The sequence below is a fragment of the Crocuta crocuta genome, unplaced genomic scaffold, assembly GCF_008692635.1.
Source record: "Crocuta crocuta isolate KB4526 unplaced genomic scaffold, BGI_CrCroc_1.0 scaffold21, whole genome shotgun sequence".
Lineage (NCBI taxonomy): Eukaryota > Metazoa > Chordata > Mammalia > Carnivora > Hyaenidae > Crocuta > Crocuta crocuta.
The window spans coordinates 765,815-776,172 of NW_027527938.1; the positions used below are offsets into that span (position 1 = coordinate 765,815).

General features: G+C 34.0%; 1 non-coding gene across 1 annotated transcript; it reads left to right on the forward strand.

Annotated features, from left to right (window-relative positions):
* Nucleotides 1-214, forward strand: LOC144221727 (small nucleolar RNA U3). Its single transcript, XR_013332163.1, has one exon. It is a non-coding gene; the product is annotated as a small nucleolar RNA U3 (small nucleolar RNA).
* The last annotated feature ends 10,144 nt before the right edge of the window (nt 215-10,358 follow it).

The following is a 10,358-nucleotide window of genomic DNA, read 5'->3' on the forward strand; positions in this document are numbered from 1 at the left end:
AAGACTATACTTTCAAAGATCGTATCTATATTCTGTTACTAGAGAAGATTTTCTAAAAATGTAGAGTACCCGAAACCACAAGGAGGAGGTGCAGTGTTCTCTCCTGAGCATGAAGCTGACTTTGGGTGTTTTTTCTGTGACAGACAATTGCCATTGATGATCATTCTTCTTCTCCTTTGGAGGAGAAAGAGGAAGAGGACCAGGTCTGAGTGATGAGAAAGAAAAAGAAAAAAATTGTATCTGTATCTATCTCTAAAAAATACAAAATTATACCTATTATTTTTTCCTATGTTCTATTCTTACCTACTTCTTTTTTGTACAAGATCCTCAGAACAAATCAATCACAGAAAGGATGACACAAGAATTACCTCACTATTCAAATTTGATATGTTAATCTATGTCTTCAAAACATAAAAACTAAGGCATTGTTAACTATTTTGAAAAAAAACCTTAGCTAATATTACCTTAGCATTATTTAAATCAAATTTAGTTATCATGTATATTTTATTATATATATATTTATTACTTTAAAAATATAGACATTATTATAGGGATAAAGGAGTTTATTCATGAATGGGAAATAATAATAGTCTATGGTGTTGTCCACTAAAATTCTAAGTTGTGTGTGTGTGTGTGTGTGTGTGTGTGTGTGTGTATGTGGCATAAAGATAAAGTTGTTTAAATCAGGTCTGGAAATTGAGATGGTAGGGTACAGGAAGGCAATGAATAGTTTTGTTTTATACATCTTTGTTATGCTTTAGTTCACTTCTTAGTATGTGCACATTTTACAGTATTATGCTGAAAAACAATTTTTATGATGCAAAGGTATTATTAAAAATTCATGAATAATTGAATATTCAGACTTTTGGATATTTTAATAAAATAGTTATTATTTTTATTCTAATGATATGAAATGTTATATAAAAACTTCATTTTAGCCCATTTTTATAGCCTGGTTTAATTTATAGTTCTTAATATGAAAATTAAACTGATAAGACAATTAATGAGCCATAGAACTCAATTTAATGTTTTCATATTTAGAATTATGACAAAATTATAATTTTCCTTATTTATGTACATCAACCAATGCATCAAATTCTCAACATCTGCCAGTAAACATGTGCTTTGCAATCATACTAACTAATTGTTTTTGTGAGGGTACTCAGGAACAAATATTTCCACTAAAAGAGAAAAAGGTGCTCAAATATTCAAATCAATCCCAGTGAAATGAATCATAAAAACTTTCTGCTCATGCTAAATTTACCATTAAATCCTAAATCAGAGTGTATAGCTGTTATTTTTGACATCTCTCTAACATTTTTCAAGCTAACTTCCCTTTTCTTATTTTATTATAAGAATTGTTTGAATCTGCTGCACAGATTTTGATAGTTTCTCCAGAATATGATTGAAGGCAAGGAACATGACAGGTGAAATCACCCTGAATAACACCTAGTAAAGACGGGTACTTGAATAAATTAAACATAACTTACCGTCGATTTTCACAGATACATTTTCTAAAGGAAAGCATAACAATGTAAAGACATGTTGGACATTTGCCATATTTAGAAATGTTTACCTAAGATGTTCTTTTTACCATCATACTATAGCAGAAACTATGGAAAAAAAAAAAAAGAAGACAGATTTGTTTAGCTCTGAAGATAAAAATTGAAGGACCACTACTGGTCCTTAAAAAAATGCCTATATCTGGAAAATAAAACAAAAAAGGGGTGCCTTGGTGGCTCAGTCGGTTAAGCGTCGGACTTCGGCTCAGGTCATGATCTCAGGGCTTGTGGGTTCCAGCCCCGCGTTGGGCTCTGTGCTGACCTCTAGCTCAGATCCTGGAGCCTGTTTCAGACTCTGTATCTCCCTCTGTCTCTAATCCTCCCCTGCTCACACTGTCTCTATCTGACTCTCAGAAATAAAAATAAAAAAAAAAAAATTAAACATTTAAAAAAAACATTTATAAAAAGAAAACAAGAAGGATATTACTTATTCATTCCTTGAATGGAGAATTTCAACACAAATTTGATTATCATACAGAAAAAAAGCTAAAATTTTGCTCATTTTCACTATTTGACAAAATTGTTACCATAGAACTTTTGTGAACATAGAACGTCTCTCCAGATGATGAGTGAACAAGACAGTGTTTCTTTTTTAGTAGAGACTAGTGTAGGTTGCAGCCGTTTCTAAATTCCAGCAAGTCATATGGGTTATTGATATAGGGAAACCTTAATTTGACTGTTTTAGGATTGTGTATTGTTTGTTCCCTTTATCATGTGCCACTTTTCTGGTGATTCCTCTGAAATGCTGCAGAATAAAGCTGTTTCTTACAGACCAAATAACCAGTGTGGCCTGGTCTTGTCCCATTGCACAACAGTTGGCATAAAAACAAACTGCTTTTGAGATGAATCAAGAATTTTGGAGAAATTAAATGATAACATTTTAGCAAGTACTATCAATAACATCATCATCATCGTTGTTTACTGAAAATTATGTGACTTCTATTTCAAAGGTCTAAAAAATCAACTTTTACATGCATAAACCAAAACCTAAATTCCTTTAGCAATATACTTAACCATGAATAAATTTAGGTACTTATTACAGCATTATATTTGAATAATGAGCATCTCTTTATCTGAGTCAAATGGGGAAGGATTAAACAATAGTTACTTTAGTGCTTAAGCTTTGTGTTCAAGAATAGTAAGGTAGGGGCTCCTGGGTGGCTCAGTCAGTTAAGCGTCCAACTTTGGCTCAGGTCATGATCTCCCTGTTAGTGGGTTTGAGTCCCATGCCGGGCTCTGTGCTGGCAGCTAGCTCAGAGCCTGGGGCCTGTTTCAGATTCTGTGTCTCCCTCTCTCTCTGTCCGTCCCCTGCTCACGCTGTCTCTCTCTCAGAAATAAATAAAACATTTAAAAAAAAGAATAGTAGAATAAATAGTACATAGCTAAAATGACCACTGGTCAGGTTCAGATGAGAACAAAATCCTCCAGCAATACAAATGACTGCTAATTAATTTTCTGTACTCCAAAATTTGTTTAGAAGTAAATTACTATATCTAGAAAACTGGTTTTTCCATTAGTAGTATGTATTGAGAAATTAGTGATGTATTACAATATAAAATAAATTGGTTCAATGACATAATTTAATCACTGCCTTTAAAGGTTGGACAGGTGATTCAGGACATCTGTGATTTCAAATCAGCTCTGCTACCGAATACATGAAAAACTATGGTTTATTTCCTTGAAACTGTTTTCCAATTTCTGAATATTAGCATTTAGACAAGATGATCTGTAAGGTCTTCATCTCCTCCCCTTAATTCTATAATATTCTCCAAACTAAAACTGTGGTCTCTGGCATCTTGGGAGATTGCCATGAACATACACTATAGTAATTTTCCGATGTATCAGATTCTTGTGTAATTCCTCTCTTTGAGTGCATTTGGAATCTATGGCCTATTTGTAGCCAATAGAAAATGGCAAAGATGTTAGGATATCACTTCTGTGATTAGAGTACATTGTATAAGACTTCATCTTAGCTTACTGGAGTGTGAGGTTTTCCTGTTGGCCTTGAAGAAGCAAAATGTTAGATTGTGAAATTGTTATGGAGAGGGTCATGTGGCAGGAAATGTTAGGTGCTCTCTATGACCTGAGGATGGCCTTTATCCAACAGTTAATAAAAAGCTGGGTCCTCAGTCACATAATGCCAAAAAAAAATGCATTCTACTAACAACCTCAATGAGTTTAGAAGGGAATTCTTCACTAATCAAGCTTTTAGATGAGAACATAGCCCTGTTGACATCTTAATTACAACCTTGTTGAGACCCTGACCAGAGGATCCTGCCAAACCATGCCCAGAACTCTGACCTAAGATAAAGACCTCTAAACTAATATAATGTGTGTTGCTTTGTTACCACAGCAATAGAAAATGAATATAGGAAAACAATTGCAGATTTTGTGTCTCCTTGGAAATTTTGCCTATTGGAACAACAAAAAAAAAACCCAAAACACATAGAAACAAGTAAATAAAACTCACCTGAGTGTGTGGAAGTTGTTTTTTTTTGGCTTATTTCAAAGTGGTGTTTTTGTACTTTCTTTCTCTCTCTCCCTCCCCCTCTTTCTCTTCTAATAATTCACTACAGAGGCAATTAATAAGGAGGAATGGGGAAACATAACTCCCCTGGCAGGTATTAGGTAAAGCGTTCTAGTGTCATAGGCATAATCTGTGGTATAGGATTATTTTTTACTTTTTGCTTGGTTTTGTGAAATTAAGAATGATAGAAATACATTACCTTCTTTTCCACTCTCTAACCCCCTCTAAGTATTGGAGTCATGACACTGACATTGTAACTGTTACTTTCTAATAATTCCTTCCAAGTGGTCAAAAATACTTATTAAGAAAATCCCCAGTAAGTTAGAGTAATTATATGGAAAAGTCAATGTCATTTACTAACAAGCATGTTCAAAATTTAAAATTATTCACTTTTATTTTTATTTTCCTTTATGTGCAGTATCTCTAGCAAGATCCTAAGCTCAGAGATCAGAGCTAGAAGAGACTCCAGAGAGCACCATGAAAACCATGCAATTTTACAGGTGAGGAAAGGTTTTCCTTGAATGTTGAAATACTTCTCCTCAAGATTAGTGAAATATAATGTCACATAATTAGGACACGAACACAAGACTTAACATTAACAAAATGTGTTTGAGCACTCATATAGTCACAGAAGATTTGGCAATTATTTTTGAATTTTAAATAACATTGAAAAGGGTAAAATAAAATAACAATCATTTATATTACTTTCACCTAAAATTAAACATTGTTAACACTTTGATGTTTTGCTGCCATTTTTACAGAATAAATACTATATCACATTGCACAAATATGAACTATCAAATAGATAGAAGCATAAAACAGATATCACAAAATATGTCAAATGAAAAATGCCATCTAATGCCATTTAAAAAAATTGATTTGTTTTTATATGGCTTTGAAGTGGCATTCAGCCATGTGGGTGAATGGGATCCAAACATAGGGCTATTAAAGACCATTTTTATTCTATAATTCCTTAGGAAGTTCACTTGCAAATTTAAATGAGTATAGCCCTCTTTAAAGAAGTGGCCTTTGAAAAAGTTGAGGTAGTAATGAGCCGTCTCCTTGGAAAGAGCATTGTAAAAAGTGGGAAAATGTGTTCAAAGGGTCTGAGATGAAACAATAACTCATGTATTTTAAAATCACCAAAGAAGCCACTATGATTGAGCACAAATTCTTGTAGTCCACAATGCTTTGACAGTTGAGCCTTCCATTGTATGTCTGACCTCATCTGTCATCCACTGTTATGCTTATTCTACTCCAGCTCACTTTTGCATCGAAATGAAAACTATTTGATGATGTTAAGCAGATGACTGTCCAATCCAGGCTACTATATTGCTTTACATATTGTTTTGTTAACAGTTTGTTAACAGTTTGTCTCCAGTGTAACTGGAGAATTAGATTTAACCAGCGTTGTGTTTTTACTGAGGTAAAAAAAAGAAAAATGAATGAAGGTTAAGGGAGTTTGAGGATATATACAATAGGGTGACTTATAAGATTCATTATGGAGTTTAAGTGCAGTGGGAAGAAGTTACATTAGTGGTGACATAATTGAAATGGCGGTGTATGTGAATAGGTAACAGAATCAACAGATTGGCACCCTATCTTCAGGAAGTCAACAAAGCAATACCTGGAAAATAGAGGGTATTGAAGAGAATGAGAGGCGTGTCACAGATGACATCTATTAGTGATATTCTATTTAGGGTTATAAACAAAGGAATGAGAGTCTGGAATATAGTGGAGGACAGATTATAAAAAGGGTGTTTCTCTGGGATAAAACCCACTGGCACTTGAAAAGTTTACAGGGAAATTGGTGTTCTCAGAAGTAGGTTTCCATAAAAACTGGGTCATTCAGATAAGAGACTATGTTTATAGAGATTTTGGTAATGATGGTTTGGAAATTTCAAAGAAGACACTGGGAGTATTTTAAAATGTAAAGAGATGTGATGGGTTTATGGTAAGGTAGCTAGATAAATTCATAAGATTAGAATTTACAACATGAAGACATGACTTTGGAATCTTGGGCCTTTCATGTGGTGACTAGATCTACAGGTACAAAGAAGATAATGCAATTTATATTAGACAAGGGAGATAGTTCTAATGATATTTAGAGTATTAGGAAATAGAAATGGAAATCTGGGGCTTTCTCCTGATCAATGGCAATTAAAGCAAAAAGATTGACTTTTGTAAAGGTAATTGTTGCAAAAAAATGAACTTTTGGAAAGGTAATTGTTGCTCTGGGCTCATGAACCATCTTTGACTAGATACAGTGTCATCAGTGTTGAATAGAAACAGGTAGCTACCATGTTTGATCCAGAACGTGGGATTTGATTTTGATTCTTTTTTTTTTTAATTTTTTAATGTTTTTTATTTATTTCTGAGAGAGAGAGAGTGAGCAGAGGAGGGTCAGAGGGAGATGGAGATGCAGAATTGGAAGCAGACTCCAGGCTCTGAGCTGGCAGTCAACACAGAGCCTGATGCGGGGTTCGAACCCATGAACCATGAGATCATGACCTGAGCTGAAGTCAGATGCTTAACCGACTAAGCCACCCAGGCGCCCCATGATTTTGATTCTTGTTGGAGGAGTTGGACAAGGCTTTCCATTGACCACTGCTAATGGAATTGACAATGAACAGGGAAGCTTGCTATAATTCAGGAACATAGGACCCAACTGATTCCTGCAGAACATTATTCAAGACATCATGTAAAGCAGGATACAGATAAAATAGTTTTATAAACTATGTAAAGATTAAATTGCAAGTGTGTTTTATATCAACTATCACAGAAATTAATCAGTGGGGCTCATTAATGAGATTTTGATGCTTCAGTTTACTCTGGCATATTCTTTTTGAACTAACACTCTCTTCCAGTATAGGAAATGGCTATGATTTTAGGTCTTAAATTATGCCCTGCACTGAAAGCTTCAGTCTTTGCATACTGTGAAAGAGCAATACTGTATTAAATTTAAAGGCTTAAGCTCAGTGAAGACTCCACTTGGCAGCAGCTTTGTCACATTGGGTAAAACAAATAATTTTATTGTCTTTGATTTCTTTATTAGTTAAATAAAGATGGCAGTACCTTTTAGAAAGCTTGTCTTGATCCATAGTCTGTTTGGGCTGCTATTATTTATAGTCCTGTAGCATAGGATCATACTTTTGTTGTAGCTAAGGTAACCATACAATTTATCTTCTGAATTTTTGAGAGTCAAAGCAGGTGCTATCTATGAATGTTAAGAATACAGTTTTTAACTTTACTAACTTCTTACTGTTTGAAATAATTGTTTGAACAAATTGCCATAAAAACACAGAGTAGTAGTGAGATATTATGGACCAAAATGGCTTTGAAATCAGGAAACCATACTCTGATATTACCTGTATGAACTTGGGAAGGTTTCCCATTCTCACTCTAGATTTTGTCATCATAACATTTGTATTAAAAACCACACTTCACTGGTTTATTAAAGTGACTGTGGAAGTTTCTAGCACAGTTTCTTTTTTTTTTTTTTAATGTTTTATTTATTTCTAGGAGAGAGAGAGAGAGAGACAGCGTGAGCAGGGGAGGGTCAGGGAGAGAGGGAGTCACAGACTCTGAAATAGGCTCCAGGCTCTGAGCTGGCAGTCAGCACAGAGCCCGACGCGGGGCTCGAACCCACGAATCGCGAGATCGTGACCTAAGCGAAAGTCGGACGCTTAACCGACTAAGCCACCCAGGCGCCCCTAGCACAGTTTCTTATACAGAGTAGGCTCTCAGTTACTGTGAGTAGCCCTTCCCTTCCTTGTGATACTTGTACCATATAAAGCTTCAGACAAGACATAAAAGTTACTTTTTGTTTTCTGGTCAGATGGAAGATAATGAATCTTCCCTGTGTGTTTTGACAGCTCTAAATTAGGAGACAAATGCATGGAGTTAGCTACAAATGAACCTTTACATAAAAGAGCAATGGTTACAATTAACAAAGAATGATAACTAACCTTTTATCTCTTAAGGAGATGATCATTCTTTAATATGTATCTTTACAAGAAAAAGTGAAGATAAGCCTTTAAACCTTATCTATGCCATTAAATTGTAGGGACTTTTTTCTTAGGTACTTTAGTGAATATTATCTATCCTCATTACTTATCCAGCTTAAAACAAATGAGTTCCACATTCATTGGGGTCTAAGATTCCAGTTAGAAATGTTGTGTCATGTATTTTGAAGTGAAATATAGACTAATGAGAAAATGAGAAAGCATTCTATTAAAGTATATGTATTTGGGAGAAGAATTCTAAAGAATATTAAAGACATGTAAGTATGAAAAAGTAAACATAGCTATAATATCCCTGACAGAGGGAAAAGAGGGAGCAAACCCTGTTGGTGGACACAATATCAGTGGCATGCCACAGACATGAAGATAAGGCCTGTATTTTTCAGAAAACATTTTATTTCCTACAATGTAACATTTTAAAATATAATTAGTACATAATTCAGTGACATTTCAGTTTCTGTGTTTATAAAACTTCAGTGTAGATTTGTCAGCACATTTATGTGACTTTGGGTCCACATAGTACCATCACTGAAAATGTGCTTGTCCCTATGCCACTGCCTTTGTTGCTCTTGCACTGTAAAGCTTCTCTACTGGTATTCATAGTTTATGCTTAGCTAATTGTTTTTCTTAAAATGCTGAAAAAAATAACCTGAAAAGAAGTTAATTAACAACTTGTTTAGTACTCCATGGTGAAGATAATTTATGTACTGAGGTACTGAGTCCTTTGGAGAGTTCAAACACTCCACTCTTGAAGAAAATATTTTAATCCAGAAAGTATAATACCAGTAACTCAAGTAGCACTTCCACTTGGATATATTCTATATAGTGTATTTGATTTGTCAGTAATTATATTCCTTGGTCAGAGTCTAATATTGATCCCATATTTGCCAAATAGGGTAAGTCTCATTAGTGTATGTATATATGTGTGTATGTATACATAGATAAGTGTAATGGAAAATTAGATACCACTGCAAATCTGGCTACATCTGATTACTTTAAATTCAGTATCAGTAGTGTATAATGATTAGTACCATAAATTTTAGAATTAAATTGATCAGAGAGATAAACTTTGTCTATAATTTGCATAACAATGAACAAGTTAAAGTTACTTACTTCTCTAACCTTCCTCATTGGAATTAATTGATATTGATAAACTTGATATTTGTTGTTCTTAAACTTCTTTGTCCAGGTCTCAAATACATTCACTTTATACCAAATTTTGCACTGTGAATACTTAGAACACTATACATGTACTAATCATATAGTTCACATGATTATATATACTATAATATAGTGCCTTGTAAGAGTGTGTGTGTGTATGTGTGTGTGTGTGTATGTATAAGTGGATAGAAAGACAGACGGGCAGACAGATGGCTCTATAATTAAGCAGATAGGCACATATAGATAAAATCATTCCCACTCAGGATGTGAGAACAGGAAGTGAAGGGAACTGCAATACATTTAGTACAAAAGAATCAATTCAGGAATTTAAAAATGATATAGATAAAATAACATTAAAGCTGCGCAAATTTAGAGGCAGGTATGGGTATAAAATAGAAGTTTCAAAAATCCCATTACACTGTGTTAAACTCTTTGATATAAAATTTTTAATTAAGTTTTAATTAAAGTAATATTTAATTTTAATTAAGTAATATTTATACCCCAGAATATCAGAAGCATTCTCTTAAGAGATATTGCCTTTCTTTTTACACAGTTTCTTTGAAATATAATAAGAAATGTGAAGAATTCACTAGCTCATATGTTAGGAATAATCTGTAAATAAGGTAGTCACTGTAAACTTGATGTTCAAGGAAAATATTTACCTATTTGAAATCTGTTTGGAATTATACTTAATGTGTATAGCTTTTCCAATCTAAATATACCCTCTGCTTCATCACCAGATATTTCCAACCTCAGTGAATGAAGTGAAGGACATTGCCATTCATCCAGATGTCTCATGGTGGGAATCCAGAAACCATCTTTTATTTCTCCCTTCGCCTTCATCTCTTTTGCTGATCCTTAAACAAATCCTGTTTATTCTATTTCTACTGCTAACATCTTGGTCTAGACTTAGTGAAATAGCATTCTAAGTTTCTTCTTTCTCCTCTCTTTGGCCTTCCTTCAGACCTTTCTATATTTATTGGCAAGGGAATCTTCAAATACAAATCATTTATGTCATTGACTCACCTGAAATCCTTCACTAGCATCTCATGGCACTGAAAGATAAATCCAGAAATCTTCTGATAA